Here is a 15,267-nt window from a genome sequence, read left to right as displayed (position 1 = left end):
TTAAATATTGCTTTAAACATCAAATAGCTTCCCATTCTCAAAACTGACACTTTGCCAACTGTTTCTGAACTGCACAAAGAGAAAACATGCCTGGCAAGCACCAGGCCGATGGGGTTTAAAGTCAGGTAGAAGTAATGTATGTTGTGTTTGTTTGGCAAACTAGAAAGTGTCTAAAGTTCTCTTAATGATTTTGAACATCAAACCTGAGTCAATGCACTGAATAAGGGTGATTACTTAGTAACACACATATTTAGCAATGCCCTGATTACTATCTAACACAGGATCAGGAAAACTTTTTGGCCTGAGGGCCACATCGGGTTTCCGAAATCGTATGGAGAGCCGGTTAGGGAGGCTGTGCCTCCTCAAACAGCCAGGTGTGGCCTGGCCCCTGCCCCAATCCGACCCCCCCCCTGCTTCTCACCCCCTGATGGCCCCCCCGGGACTCCTGCCCCATCCAACCCTCCCTGTCCCCTGACGCCCTCCTCCCGCCGGGACTCCTGCTCCCTGTCCCCTGGCTGCCCCCAGACCCCCTGCCCCTGACTGCCCCCTGCCGCCCCATCCAACCCCTCCTCTCATTCCCGACTGCCCCCCTGGGATCCCTGCCTCATCCAACCACCCCTTCTCCCTGTCCCCTGACCGCCCCTGGAATCCCTGCCCCTGACCCCCCCTTCCTGACTGCCTCTCCCTGGGACCCCACCCCCATTCAACCCCCCCTGTTCTCCGCCCTCTGACTGCCCCGATCCCTATCCACACCCCCGCCCCCTGACCACCACCCCGAACTCCCTGCCCGCTATCCAACCCTCCCTGCTCCCTACCCCGTTACTGCGCTGCCTGAAGCACTGGCGGCTGGCGGCGCTACAGCCACGCTGCCCAGAGCACCAGGACAGGCAGCCGCGCTGCCCGGCTGGAGCCAGCCATGTCACCGCGCAGCACAGAGCACCGGGTCAGGCCGCGGCTCTGCAACTGTGCTGCCACCCAGAGCATTGCGCCGACAGTACAGTGAGCTGATGCTGCCGGGGAGAGGGAAGGGCAGGGGAGGGGCCGGGGGCTAGCCTCCCGGGTCAGGAGCTTAGGGGCCGGGCAGGAGCGTCCCACGGGCTGGATGTGGCTCATGGGCTGTAGTTTTCACACCTCTGATCTACCAGAAAGGAGAGAGAGAGAGAGGTATCAATTTCTGCATAGGAAACACTATTCCCATGTTTATTTTTACTACACCAGTAGTTAGACAATCATCAGCCCTTGAAAGTAAGAGGAATCAGGCCCTAAAATCCTTAGATTCACAACAGGGTGGGCACAAATATCATCTATGATTTTCTTTTGTTTAACACTTGGCCATTGCTGTGAAGTAGGTCCATGTTCTTGCTAGCTGGCTGGATTTTAAATGGAGAACCCAGGTTCCTTTGGTTACCTCCTACTTTTGTGTTATATCTATCTGCGTTGTCTATAATGTCTGCCAAACTTGGAGAAATAGTATTAAAAATTTGAGCAAATAATTTGAAAAATAACAAGCTTATTAAGAGCTAAATTCAACCACATGAGTAAATTGAAAGAGAAATGTTCCCACTTGTTCCAGAATCCCCTCACACTACCCTCCTCCCAGCAAGACAATGAGAGACAATACACACTCAGGAATGAAACACAGACAAAAGCATTATATAACAAATTGTCATTTACTGATTGGTGATCCTGAGGGCTGCACACTCTTAGCTATAGCTGATGACAGCTGCTTAACCCTTTTGTGGGCTCACAGACATCTTTTAGAACCTACACTCATTCATGAGTCCACCTGAAGTAAATACACTAGACATGGCATATGGAACAGGCAAACATTATCTTTGGCTGCCAGTTGGAGAAAATCTTTCTCCTTCATAAAAAGTGAAAAATCTTCTTTGCCATTATGTTTGTTGATATAAGAACCATTTTGTTAAACTAAAGCCAACCATTTTGTGGCACTAAAGACAACAATTCATCTGAATTTTCTAATTATATTTTTTAGTAGAACTAGAACTCGTAAAAATATATTGGGCCAGACCTACAGCTGGTGTAAACTGGCTACGTTCCATTTAAAACAATCTAGTGCATTATATCTAAGCCACATAGCATCATTAGCTATATTATGTATTACAGTAACCATACTGAAACTGCCTGCTGGTGTGTTCTTTGGCTCCTCTTATGAATATAATTCTAATTCCTTACTGTTCCTTTATAAATAAGTGCTATTCATTTCTACAGACCCTTACACACTGGGCAGAAGTGCCAGTAATCTCTGATTCTGTCTCCCTTTTGAGGTCCCAAAAATAAAAGTGGCACCACAGAATGGCTTTGGCAAAAAATGATTGTGTGTGAGTGTGAGAGAGAGAGCTGCTTACAGACTGCTTTGGCTGTGTCCATAACACACACCTTTCTATCCTTGGGAATATGTTATCCTATTAGTGACTGAGCGCATAATCCCTTTGCACCGAAACCCGCAGGCTTTAAAGGAGTAAATCAGGAGTCATTCCACTAGTTTAAGTGACAGGAGAATCTTCCTGCATGAAAGCTAAAAATAAAATAATAAACAAAAAGACCCAGACAATTATTCAGAGTCACAATACCAGCTTCTCCAGGTAGCACTTGCAGTGTAGACACACCATCAAACTCTGGCAATGGGGAGGTGTTCCAAGGAGATGGTGATGAGGGCCGTATAAATAGCTGGATAGATAAGAGTACTTAAAAAAAAAAAAGGTATAGCAAGTACAAGTGCAGAGTAAGCAGAGCCCAGTTCTCCCCGAGACCTTATTGCTGCCTCTGTCCCCCAGCGCTGCAGGTGCTAACATCCTGCCCCTTCTCCCTCCCTAGTGCCCCTGTGAGTCTCTCAGCCATAATGTAACCTTTAGTATTTCCTTTACACATGTTGTATGTGGCAGTATATCTGAGTAACACAGAGACATATATACACATTTGAGACCCCAGTAATCAAAAGACACTCTGTAGCTGGAAGGAGTTCAATGTAATATATTTGTTACAGGACAGCAGCTATAACGTTCCATCAGTCAGAGTTATGTGAGACAAAATTTGTGTAGGATACGTAATTTTTAATTTACTAGAAATCATTTTGAAATTGAGGAAGGATGCATATTGTCTACTGAAGAAATAATTTATAGACCAGGGGTCGGCAACCTATGGGACGCGTGCCAAAGACGGCAGGCGAGCTGATTTTTAATGGCACGCTGCTGCCTGACAGGTCCCAGCCGCCGGCCCCGCTCAGCCAGCTGACGAACCCAGGCTGGGACCCTGGCAGGCAGCAGCGTGCCATTAAAAATCCTGCCCGCCCCGGCCGGCTCCTCTCTGGCCCCCCCTGGGGCAGGGTGAAGAAGCTTGGTCCTGCCGGCTGCTGCTGCAGGGCAGGCAAGTTTCCCCCTCCCCCGCCTCTTCCGCAGGCATGCTGGGTTCCTGCCCCTCCTCCTCTCCCTCCCTGCTGCTGATCAGCTGATGGCCCTTGCGAGGGAGGGGGAGAAGCGGAGCCGCAGCGCGCTCACTGCTCCGGAGAAGAGGTGGGGATGGGGCCTTGGGGAAGGGGGGTGGAATCAGGGCATATCCCCTCCAGCCCCCTGCCGTGAGCTGCTCAGGGCAGGGGGCTGGGAGCACCCCCATGACCGCAGCCCACACCCCCAGCCCTCTGCCCTGACCACTGCACCCCCTCACACACAGCCAGCCCTCTGCCCTGACCCCTGCTCCCCCCTCACACATCCTAGCCCTGAATCCAGCACCCCCACACATACCCAGCCCCCCCACACCCCATGCCCTGACTCCTGCACCCTCCTCACATGCCCCCACACCCCATGCCCTGACTCTTGCACCCCCCACATTCCCACCCCCACCCTGAGCACCAAACAGGAGCTCCTGCACCCCTCACACCAAATGGGAGCTGCCCAGGTAAGCACTCCACACCCAAACCTCCTGCCCCAACCCTGAGCCCCCTCCCTCATTCTGGCTCTTGGCCAGACCCTACACCCCAACCCTCAGCCTGCTCCTTCATCCCCAGCCCTGTGCTCAGCACACTCCCACCTTCATCTCAGTGAAGAGATAGAGGAAGAGAATGGGCTAGAACCAGGGAGAAGGTAAGGTACCCGCTCTATGTCGGCAGGGACGGGATCCCAGACTGGCAGCGGGCTGAGCGGAGCCGGCAGCTGGGACCCTGGCTGGCAGGAGCCGGCGGACAGAACCTCAGCCCACTGCCGGTCTGGGGTTCTGGCTGCCCGCCCCTTGCCAGCCAGGATCCCAGCCGCAGGCGTCGCTCAGTCCGCTGCCGGCCTAGGTGAATGGAACCCCAGGCCGGCAGCGGGCTGAGCAGGCCGGCGGCATAAGATCAGCATTTTAATTTAATTTTAAATGAAGCTTCTTAAACATTTTGAAAACCTTGTGTACTTTACGTACAACAATAGTTTAATTATATAATATATAGACTTAGAGAGAGAGACTTTCTAAAAAACCATTAAAATGTATTACTGGCACGCGAAACCTTAAATTAAAGTGAATAAATGAAGACTCGGCACACCACTTCTGAAAGGTTGCCGACCCCTGTTATAGACATTAATTGTAGGAAAGAGAGAAGCCTTTTGCTTCAAAAAGCCTATCAGCCAGCTGTCCTTCCTGTTTTATCAGTAAGCAAAGCTAAGCGCAAATAACAGATGGGAATGTCCCTTAGCGCCAGCAGTGACTGTTCATGAAAAGTAGCACCGTCTCCCTCCAGTGCGTTATGTTTTTAACCATAGAAGATTAGACAAAGGGTAGGTGTGGGGTATGATGAATGACTGGTTCCAATCAAAGATCTTTTTCTTTGGCAATGATCACATCATTTTGGTCTGACTTTTGATTATATAAAAAGCCATTTCAGCAAGAACATGGAGTGGATTTTACAGGATGAGGGAGGGCTAACTTTCAGGTTAGGTCTGGATCTGAATTCAGAATCCGAAAGTCTGGCAAACTTCCAGCTTTCTCGCACTGTCTTCTAACCCTACCATTACAGTAAATAAACCTGCATGGAAACTTACTTTCCAGTTACAAAATTCTTGACTAAAAGAAAAGGAGGACTTGTGGCACCTTAGAGACTAACAAATTTATTTGAGCATAAGCTTTTGTGAGCTACAGCTCACTTCATCGGATGCATTCATTGGTCTGCATTCATTCACTCTCTCTTAGCCTTCACTCAACCAATCAGGTTGAGGTTTTCTTGCACTCAGAACAAAAAATCAGAGGACTGGTTCCTCAGATGGTGTAAATCAGCATAGTTCCATTGATGTCAATTTAATTTAATCAGCTGAGGATCTGAGTTAATGTGTGTGTTTGTGTGTGTGTGTGTTTGTTTTTTGTACAGGTTGGTTACCAAATTCTAAAACACCCGCTGGTGTTTGGTATCTCTTCTGATCTCTTTCTGTTTCTCCTTTTTTAATTTCCTATAGTGTTTTAGTTTTCTTTCTATCTTTCTGTTTTAGCATGTGTGTTTGATCGTTGGCATTCACGCATCTCATGCTTATTTTCAAAAGCAGTATCTTCAGTCCAGAGTAACATATGTGTATTTACTTTTAAATTTCTCTGATTTAGATTCTTGCTTGGAGTTTTAAATTATTTCTCTACTCACTTCATTGCAGTAACATGCTTCAAAACTTACTAAAATCTCCCTTTTTAAGTCTCTATATAACACCACAGCACCCTCATTTTTATAGCTAGATTAGCTCGCTTTCTAATAAAACAGTCTTTCACATTTCCATTTCAGCTGTGCAAAACGTTGCTTTATGCAAATGTTTTCTTCAGTTGTGATTTGAATGGGTTCACATCACCAAGTTTTGCTAGTGCCTTCAGTGGGACTAGGGTCTGACCCAAACTGAAACTCAGGCGAAGATCCTGCATTTCATCTAACTTTGAACCAAAACTTCCAGATGAGGATTTTTTTTTCTGATTTACTATGGTGAACTATTAATCAACTTAGGTTTGAATCCATACTCAAACATTACTGGATCATGATCATTTGAAATTGTTGTGGCCCTCGCCAAACCATGCAATAAACACAGGTCTTTATTCTGATCTCACTTACATCAGGGTAACTGAGATCAGAATAAGGCCAATAGTCTGAGATTTTTTATTGGTGTCAAAATCCAGAATTAGGTGTAATTTGCATGGTTATTTTATCTGGTTGCAAATACTTCAGCTGTTCTCTATCTAAACTCTCCCATAGCATGTACACACACACACACACACACACACACACACACAACCCAGATGCCAGTGACTGTGATTTGCCTTGAATACCTTTCATGAAATGTACCAAAGGGTTCTGTTCTGTCACTGCTCCTGTTCAACATGTATGTTAGACAATTGGAGGAGATGTGCAATACTATGGGCTGTATAGGATTCAATATGTGGATGACACGCATATCTTTCTATTTCCTTGGTCCAACTTGGTATGATTGATTGGCTTATCTAGTATATGGCCACCAGAATAAGGGTTTGGGTGACAGTGAGACTGAATAAGACTGAAAATACGCTACTAGATTGGAGGAGTTGGAGGAGGTGATATTGGCTCCCATGGGTCAGAGAATTTACCCACATTTTCCAGGTTGGCAACCTGGAATTCTTTTGTATTCTCAAATTCTTCAGGGTGCCCATGGCTAAGAGCTGGTTTTATTTTACTATTTATAGTTAGCCAAAGTGGTCTACACCCAAAGAAACCATGTCCCTCCCATTCTTAGATAGGAAATCCCTGAAGTTTGCACTTACTGCTTTTTCAGATGTGTCAGTAGGAACACAAAACGTGGTCTATGTTTTAAATTTTGCTTTATACATTTTTCTCATAGCTTTTCAATGTCATTCCTTAACATTCCCCGATAAAGTTTATCTTAACCTTGAGCCTGGAATAGACGCCCCGGTTTTCTGTCTGGGATTGGCAAACTGGTTAGGATAATAGAAGACCCAGCTTCACTATTCCAAAACATAACCCTGAACTGTGTTTTTTTTTAGAAGCTTGCAAAGTTCAATTAGCTACTTTTTAAAAAAATATTTTTTTCATTGCCTCTCTGGATCTGGGTTCATTAGTGGGGATCAGAAGAAGAAATGCTAAAAAAAAAATGTGGAAAAATGTTGCTCTTGTGGATGGCTAGGAAGAGCTAACATACTGATCAGCTGAACAAGTGTGTAATGTTTCAGAAGGAAGGTAGAGTTTGTTTCCCATAATACGTGGTAAAAGGCAATACTGTACTAATGATGAACTGGCAAAAAGGCAGGGTTCTTGCAGTTTCAGGGTGTTCGTTGTACAGTGCATAGTGAACGAGACAAGAGTCAGTAGGCACATTCCAGTGGTGTCTTACTAAAGTGTTTCAAGATTATGGAAATTCTTGTTTCTGTCATTTTCTTTTAAGACAGCTAGGGAATTGCATTAAAAATCCCTGTATTAAGAGAATATTAAGGTTTCAAAGTCTACCACTCCAAAGTCAGGTAGTGCCAAAATTAAAGTTCTTTTCTCTGCCCCATTGTAAATATATGGAATTGCAATATAATTTTTAATTAATGCTCATGTGCTATGGGCCAGGTCTTCAGTTGGTGCAAATTGATGTAGCTCCACTGAAGCCAATAGAGCTATGCTATTTGACACCAGCTGGGGATTTGGCTCCTTTTCTCAAGCAGAGTGATATCGTGTAAGGTGCACGGTCAATGAAACAATGGCTCCTTCGGAAGCTTTGCCTCAGTCAAAGGCATCTTGTGTATAAAGTACTTTCCTGGACGCTATTTGTCCAGCACACACAGCATAGTGCACAGTAGTATAAGATGTTACACATATTTATCTGAAATTGTAGGGGAAAATTGTTTGATATTTTATTGCCGTATTTAAGACTGATCATGACTATGTTGCCTTGTATATGCCCTAGGGGACAGAGCTATGATTATTCCTGGTGATTATGCCTGGAACCTTAACTTTGGTATTTCCTGACTAATGAGTGCTTAACTATGCAGCCATCACATTCTCTAATTCCATTATCACATAGGATTGTCTTAGAGCTGTCTTTGAATCATGCAACAGAATTCCATCAATTCGCTCTAGCTGACCAAGACGTAAATACAGTGCTACTCCTGATTCAATCTATTTTTGCTTTGCATCAGTAGTGAAAGGTAAAGAAACTCAATTATATAGTTTCATCCTTGCTCATACAATTAGCTTAATGGTAAACATACCATGCTTTAGAAACATCGGTGCTTATTTTGTGCTCATTGCTCTCAAGTATTGAAGATTGCAGTCTGACACTGGCCAGTTTTCAAAGCCAATGTATTGTTAATGCTACACCACCAGGGGGTAGCATGGTGCAAAACTTCATTCACTTCTCTCAATTTGGAAACAGTCACCCTGAGGCTTTGGCAATGTCTGTTTGAGTAGGCAGTGCAGCAGAGGGGACTGTCAGTTAGCCCTTTGTGTCTGATGCCTTACACTTGCTCCTCCTTGGTGTCTTTATTTTTCTTGCTACACCAAAACTTTTGTTTTTAAACTTCCTGGAGCTTAATTAATAAACATGACAACTAAGCAGACGCTGGCACAAAGCCCTTTTCCCAACCAGCACATGGGCAATCTTATGGTAATTGTAGTTATTTATATTTGGCATCCAGCTGACTGAACTAGCTACACAGCATTATTTTTCTCCTGTAGGAGTACAGAGGCTATTAAATTAAACAGGTTAATGTGGCTACAGCATTTCACCCCCTGCTATCCCCACAGCCACAGTAAATCTGCCACCTGTTTATTTCCATAAAAATTCAATTATAGCACCACCAGTTTATTCTTCTTATGTGAACAATTAACTCCAGGCAGTTCCAGGCTCAAAGAAATGCCTGGCCCACTCCCCTCTGAAGTTGCTCTTTTGTAGTTGTTGTTGTTGCTCCATTGGCTGACAGGCTTTTTTAGGCCTGCCCGGCCCCACACCAGTGTAAAATTAGAGAAGAGGCTCCGCTGTGGTGCCTTGGCGTGTTGGTGAAGAAGCAAAAGCCAAAATAAACAAAACCAACTCATCCATTAACAGCGGGTGTGATGACCACAGGAGGGCTCAAACTCTGCGGCTGCTGCGCAGTATCATTCCGGGGTTGTTAGCAAAACGTGCTAACTGCTGTAACTGAAAACCAGGTGTTTTTACCCACACACTGTATATTTTTATTCTAATATATGCAAAACCATTTTGCCTGTAAAATGAAAGGTCAATTGTGCTGTTGAAAATGCCACCCCCCGCCCATATCTATCTATGTTTAGTGTTCACCAGCTCCTGCAAGCTTTATTCACCTGAGAAGTCCCATTGGGCTAGAGGAGTCTACTTGCATGAGTAAGAGTTACATGATGAGCACCTTTATCTCTTTGAGGCTGAATCAATGAAAAAGCGAGGATGTAAGGATACAGTCAGAGATTTTTGAACTTTACCTTGATACCAGTCAGCTCTGTGTTCCTGGGGAACCAGGGCGCAGTATCCAGCCTGTCTGGCTCATGAAGGACACCCCCACCCCTGCCAGCCTCTGCTTGAACCAAAACCGATCAGAAGAAAGACTTACAAAAAGCAATGTAAGAGCGGTGGAAGACACACCTAAACCCCTCCTGACAAGGGTGATAGGATTAAGGCAACTCCCCTAGCCTCATCTGCATCAAAGATGGGACAGGGAGGCATCTCCATTAGCATACAGAAGGGAGAACCGAGATTCCAAGGCAAGAACCTCACTGAACTCTGGGACCAGAAAAGCAGGGAAGCACTGCATCATGGGGGATCTCTGCTCCAGAAGTTAATGAACCTACGCCTGCACACACCCAGCTAGCAGTTATCAGACCAATTCTAGTAATGAATCCTTGATTGATATTCAAAATACTGAAGCTGCCTAATTGCATTGTGAGCTCCCTTGAAGGAACACCGTCCATAGCCAGGAATGATCAGTTCCTATTGTCTAGCCTAAAGAAAACCCTTGAGTCATCAGTTTAGTCATAAACAAATCTAGTGTTCTCCCTTGAACCATTGTTATTTCCTTACAGAAAACCCCTACCACACTCAAGTAAGTATTCTGATGCCTGATCTAAACTGCATCAGTTCCACTGGGACTTCAACTTCTCCTGACTGATCGTGCTGGGGGCTCTGCCCGTCTCCAGCACTCAGGACCCTGAGCTACCACCATCACCTGGGAACCCCGACCAGTTCAAGCTTCGTGGAGTGGTGAGACCTCGTCTCTCTCTCTCTCTCCTTTGCTACCTCAGGTTTAACTTTTTAACTCTGACTTGTTTGATCCGTTTTGTAATCTTTAATAATGTAACTGTTATGTCTGTTCAGGCTCTCCTTGTGAGTTATCACTATTATTCAACAAATAACTTTTATGGTTAAGCTGGTTGCTTCCCTCCCTCTCTCTCTCTGAACTTTACTCTTTTGTGTTTTGCCTTCCCCATTTATTCTGCGGCAACACTCCTCTTACCTAAGCTAAAGATCCCTGTAGCGCCCAAAAATACCGTGGGGTTTGCTCATCAAGTGGGTTACTACCAGAACAATTGTAACATGAAAGTGGGGATAGGGACAAGCTGTACCTGTGACATACGAGGGTGGCAGCTTGGAAGTGCTGAGTCCAGGGGCATATATGGGTAGCAGCTTGGAAGTGCTGTTTGGCACAGCCTGCTCAGGCTTACTCTATTCCGGTGCGGTACCCGCGGCATATAAGGGTGGCAGCTTGGAAATACTGCTTGACCCAGCCCACTGAGTCCAGAGACATATAAGGGGTCAGCTTGAGAGGGCTGATTGACCTGGTTGACTCAGACTTGCTCTGTTAGTGTGTGTGTGTGTGTGTGTGTGTGTGTTCGTCTGATTCTGGGGCTGGAGGAACCCAGCCCTGGGGAACCTAGGCCCTGCAGGATAGCTCCATTGGGAGGGGACTTGCAGAAGGGAGAAGTAGAGCTCCATATGAAAACACAAGTGACACAAGCAGCACATTAATAGAATTACAGACACTCCCCCCCCCCCCAGAAGAGTAAGCCTAATAAATGAGCGTACCCCAAAGTAAGGGGCAAATCTGATAACAACCTCTAATTGTGTACAGAGGTGAGCAAATTTCTCTGGGCTAAATGTTGCGTCTTGACTCTGATTCAGCCAGGTACTTAAGCATGTGCATAATGTTGAGCACATGAATAGTCCCATTGGAGTTTCTCTTGTGCTTACAGTTACACATGTTCGTAAGAACCTTTATGAATTAGAACCTTTGTGCACTTTCCTGAGTAAGGGGCAGCGTATAGATGTAGTTTGCCCAAGCAGGAGAACCTGCAGCTAAAGTGCTCCATTTACATTGGAGAGAAGGGGAATAAATGCTACTTATTCCCCCCTAGGTGGTCAGTGAGGGAGGTGGGGGAGAGATAGGTGGAGTGATGCCAGTGAAGCCAGAGATCCCCAGGCATTACCTGCTGGGCCTGCCCTGAATTGACACATCACTACAACACTGTTATTCTTAGGATTTAGATTGAAACTCATCTGTGTATATGTTTGCTTGCATTAACCTGTAAATAACTCTCTAATTTCTTTTTCCTCGTTAATAAACCTTTAGTTTATTACAGCATTGGCTATAGGTGTTGTCTTTGGTATAAGATCTAGGGTGCCAAGTGATCTGGGGTAAGTGACTGGTCTCTTGGGGCTGGAAGCTAAATTAGAATTGTAAAGCTTTTTCAGTCTTAATAATCCATATAACTCCTCTGATTGAATGCCCTTGGTGTGAAGGTTGAAGTAATGCTGCTCACAGCAGTGCTAATGTAGGCATCTCATTGTGGCCTGAATTATATCAACTTGAGAGGCAGTCATGCTGCACAGACTGGGCCCTGACTTCTCCTTTGCTGCCAGACTGTCTTTAGTTGCTGGAGAGGGTCTGTTGGCAGCTATGCAGTGGTAGGGTAAGATATTGCATGGGAACGTTTCCCTAAGGCATAACCCATACTGTTTTAGTGATATTTCCATTTTCCTGCTCCTTTTTGCTCCATTTAATAGTGTCTGGACTCCATTATTTTTATCCTGACATTATCCCGCTAATAAAATTCTAGTTCTAAAGTATAAACCATTGTGTTTGGGAGGTCAAGGAGGCAGCATAATGTAGTGGCTAGAACACGAGATAGGAATCAAGGAGGCCTGGTTTTATTCCTGACTTCACCACTGTCTTTATTATTATTCATTATTATTATTCCTATTGCAGTTGCTACTATAAACCCCAATCAGGGACCTGGGCCCCATGGTGCTAGGCATTGTCCATATGAGCAAACCAAAGACAGAGCCAACAAGCCCACTATCTCAGATTGTGTCAAGGCACAACAGATGGATAAGAATGCAAATGGGAGAAAGAGGAAAAAGCAATAGTAAAGATGGGGACACCTTGCTATGGGACCATCACTTCATCTCTCTGTGTCTAGGTATCGTCATTGTACAAATTTCCTCATTTCCCACCTTTGTAAAGTGCCTTGAGAACACTGGAAGAAGGGAGTTTATAAGTGCTATTAATTACGATTGTATTTTATTACCAAAGGCCATGCTGTTCTAACATCTCACATTTTCGGAGTCTATCGTGGCCTTTCCCCCCCTTATTTCTGATGGGAAAAAATAACTTGGAAATGTTATTCTTCCTGGCGTCTAAACTTTGGGCAGATGCCCGATTTCCATTTCATCACTGCCCCCGCCCCCACCCCCTCCCTTTGTGGTTGGAGGCTTTTGTCTCTGCCAAAAGCAACAACTTTAAGTGAGAGAGTTTGAAGGTCAAGATGCAGAGAAAGAAACACTGTGCTACTGCTAAATGAATTACATATGCCATCATACTTTGTGTGGGTGTCGCTTGTTATTGCAGACATGGATATTAAGGGCTCTGTATCATATGCCATTGAAATAGCTGGAGTGGAGATGGTTCAGCCACTGAGATCTGTGGAAGCAGAGTTCTGCCCTACAGGCAGAGATGGGTAAAACAGTTTAGTTGTATTGCAAGGTAGACATGATATTTGGTTGAGGTTTATACATTTTAAGAGTCACAGCATGCTAAAGCACATCTGATAGGACTTAATGAGAGATACAGGGACGGGTTCTCCACTTTCCTTACAGCTTGTATTGTTCCTCACACCTGTGCACTCCAATAGTTTGCCAAATAAGAATTTGGCACTAACTCCAGAGGTATCATTTTACCCCCACTTGGAACAGTTGTGAATGACTACACAAGGGGCCAGGCAGGGAAAAATCAGGTCCATGGTATTTTCAAGGAAGAATATATTTGTAACCAACCATACTTCTCAGGAAAAAGACAATGTTTCCTCACATAAATACTTTGCTATCAGGAGAATGTTGGCTCACAAAAATGTGGACTACTACAGGAATTGGTCACTATTTTTTTTTGCCCTTACAGATATAGTGCCACCTTGTGCTGTAGGTGGACAAAATGCAAACATTTTAAAACTGTCTGTTTTAGTCATATGTAAGGCTCTGAGTCTGTCATGGAGGTCAAGGAAGTCACGGATTCCTTGACTTTCTGGGATCTCCGTGACTTCTGTAGCCGCACCAGCTGTTGCTGGGGCAATCTCGGGCCACCATGCCCCCTGCAGCAGCAGCAGGGCGTTTCAGGCTGCTGTGCCCTCCATGCAGCAGCGGGGGTCCTGCGCCACACGCCACTGCCTGCCTCCGCCTCAGCGGCAGCAGGGGGCCCGGGCTGCACGCTGCCAACCCCCACACAACAACCATGGTGCCCCCAGGCTGCTCCCCCCCACCCCCTCAGAACACGTCTGGCGCCCCTGGGCTGCCCTCTGCCCCAGAGCACCCAAGTTTTAGTCAGGGGTATATAGTACAAGTCATGGACAGCTCATGGGCCATGAATTTTTGTTTACTGTCCATGACTTTTACTAAAAATACACGTGACTAAAACATAGCCTTCGTCACATGTAACTTAGTAAAACTATACTTTTGGACTGCCTTTATGTTAAGGAGTTCTGCAACAACCTGTATGATGATGTAGGGGATATATCTTTCTTTGTTTCCCTGTGTGCAGGTCTATATTGTGAGGATATGCTAAATGAATCATATCTTTAATGAAAAGACTAGTTACAAATAAGTAGTTAATTATTTGTAAGGGAAATGTGGAGGTCAGGAAGAAGCCATTACTATTATTCCCAAATCATTTTTGTCTTTGTTTAAAATAGTCAATAACTTCCAAACCAAAGAATATAGTTACTCCCACCTCTATTTTTCTGTGGTTTGTATTATTATTTATTACACATGGTACAGCATGATATTAACACAGGGCCACCACTTCAGTGATTACCATAAATAACTCCTTTTTTTCTATTTGTATATCCTCCTGTAAGAGGGTGATGTCTTGTATATAATGACAATACTTTAAAATATTTTAACAGATTAGTATTTCATAGGCTAGCTACGAGGCCTGACAAGGATTGTGCACTATATTATTTTAATAGATTCAGCTATTCTAAATGATCAGATATCCATCGACGGCGCTCATCACCATAGAATCCAAGCAGCACACAATCTTTTATGCCCATTTTATGAAATGAGGAACTGAGGCACAGAGAAGCTAAGGCCCAGATCCTCAAAGGTATTTAGGCTCCTAACTTCCCATAGTCACACAGGAAGTTTGTGGCAGAGCAGGGAATTAAACCCAGTTCTCCCAAGCCCTGGACTAGTGCCCTAAGCAGTAGACCAGCCTTCCTCTCAAATCATTTAGCCTAAATACAGTTAAATAGTAGAGTTCTCTGCTTTCCATGATGTAATATAATAGTTAAAGTGTTTCCAAGCCAAATTCTGTGTCTTTTCTCATGCTGTCACCTTAGGCTACAGTTCAACAAGGTATCTAGGCACTTACCAAACTTTTAGCTTGCAAGGCCAGTGCTTAAGTACCTTTGTGAATCATAGCTTTGAGTAGGTATATTGAATGCAATAGGTTTTTTTGTGAGGTAAGGTGTTACTCAACATGATGGGTATCAGAATCTGGCTCTGCTATAGAATCTGGAGCAGTGAAATGATTATGTGGTGGAACAATTAAGCAATGTTTCCCAAACAGTGGGCTTTGACCCATGGGTAGGTTGCAAGAAGGTTCTAGATGCGTTGCCATGTCCAGGCTGATTAACCTATCACGGCACCCTGGTCTAGGCAAATATACACTTTTTCTGGCCTCCTGCAGAGAGGAGTTGCTTCAGACCTTGTGACCTGGTTCAAGGGCTCACTGGCCTCACTCAGGTTTGTCCTGGCTGCCCTGTGGCCTCTCCTC

At 44.9% G+C, this 15,267-nt stretch overlaps 1 long non-coding RNA gene across 1 annotated transcript in view; it reads left to right on the top strand.

Moving 5' to 3' along the window:
* Positions 1 to 3,453: 3,453 nt before the first annotated feature.
* Positions 3,454 to 15,267, top strand: part of LOC141985835 (uncharacterized) — a 33,287-nt gene continuing 21,473 nt past the window's right edge. The window contains exons 1-2 of the long non-coding RNA XR_012639032.1: positions 3,454 to 3,533; positions 10,028 to 10,205. This is a non-coding gene — a long non-coding RNA (uncharacterized LOC141985835). The remainder of the gene's footprint in view (positions 3,534 to 10,027; positions 10,206 to 15,267) is intronic.

This window comes from Natator depressus, chromosome 4 (genome assembly GCF_965152275.1).
Source record: "Natator depressus isolate rNatDep1 chromosome 4, rNatDep2.hap1, whole genome shotgun sequence".
Lineage (NCBI taxonomy): Eukaryota > Metazoa > Chordata > Testudines > Cheloniidae > Natator > Natator depressus.
The sequence above is the reverse complement of the archived record's forward strand: the minus strand, read 5'-3'. Positions and strand labels throughout refer to the sequence as shown.